This window comes from Salvelinus sp. IW2-2015, unplaced genomic scaffold (genome assembly GCF_002910315.2).
Source record: "Salvelinus sp. IW2-2015 unplaced genomic scaffold, ASM291031v2 Un_scaffold2730, whole genome shotgun sequence".
NCBI lineage: Eukaryota > Metazoa > Chordata > Actinopteri > Salmoniformes > Salmonidae > Salvelinus > Salvelinus sp. IW2-2015.
The window spans coordinates 1-1284 of NW_019944034.1; positions in this window are offsets into that span (position 1 = coordinate 1).

Consider the following 1284-nt stretch of genomic DNA (forward strand, 5'->3'; position numbering starts at 1 on the left):
GGTAGTATGTACATGTAGGTAGAGTTAATTAAAGTGACTATGCATGGATGACAACAGAGAGTGGCAGTGGTGGGGGAATGCGAATAGTCTGGGTAGCCATTTGACTAGATGTTCAGGAGTCTTATGGCTTGGGGGTAGAAGCTGTTTATAAGCTTCTTGGACATAGTCTTGGTGCTCCGGTACCGCYTGCCGTGGGGTAGCAGGGAGAACTGTCTATGACTAGGGTGGCTCTGTAGTGCCTTCGGTCAGAGGCCGAGCAGTTGCCATACCAGGCAGTGATGCAACCAGTCGGGATGCTCTCAATGGTCCAGCTGTAGAACCTTTTGACGATCTGAGGACCCATGCCAAATCTTTTCAGTCTCCTGAGGGGGAATAGGTTTTGTCGTGCCCGCTTCACGACAGTCTTGGTGTGTTTGGACCATGTTAGTTTGTTGGTGATGTGGACACCAAGGAACTTGAAGCTCTCAACCTGCTCCACTGCAGCCCCGTCGATGAGAATGGGGGCGTGCTCGGTCCTCTTTTTCCTGTAGTCCACAATCATCTCCTTTGTCTTGATCACGTTGTTGTCGGTGATCAGGCCTACCACTGATGTGTCATCGGCAAATTTAATGATGGTGTTGGAGTCGTGCTTGACCATACAGTCAAGGGTGAACAAGGAGTACAGGAGGGGGCTGATCACACCCCTGAGGGGTCCCTGTGTTGAGGATCAGCGTGGCGGATGTGTTGTTACCTACCCTTACCACCTCGGGGCGGCCTGTCAGGAAGTCCAGGATCCAGTTTTTTTATTTTTTATTTTAACCTTTATTTAACTAGGCAAGTCAGTTAAGAACAAATTCTTATTTTCAATGACGTTAACTGCCTTGTTCAGGGGCAGAACGACAGATTTGTACCTTGTCAGCTTGGAGATTTGAAATTGCAACCTTTCGGTTACTAGTCCAATGCTCTAACTACTAGGCTACGCTGCCGCCCAGAGGGTGGTGTTTAGTTCCAGGGTCCTTAGCGTATTGATGAGCTTTGAGGGCACTATGGTGTTGAACGCTGAGCTGTAGTCAATGAATAGCATTCTCACATAGTTCCAGGTTGGTCCATAGGTCCTTTTGTCCAGGTGGGAAAGGGCAGTGTGGAGTGCAATAGARACTGCATCATCTGTGGATCTGTTGGGGTGGTATGCAAATTGGAGTGGGTCTAGGGTTTCTGAGATGATGGTGTTGATGTGAGCCATGACCAGCCTTTCAACGCACTTCATGGCTACAGACGTGAGTGCTACGGGTCGGTAGTCATTTA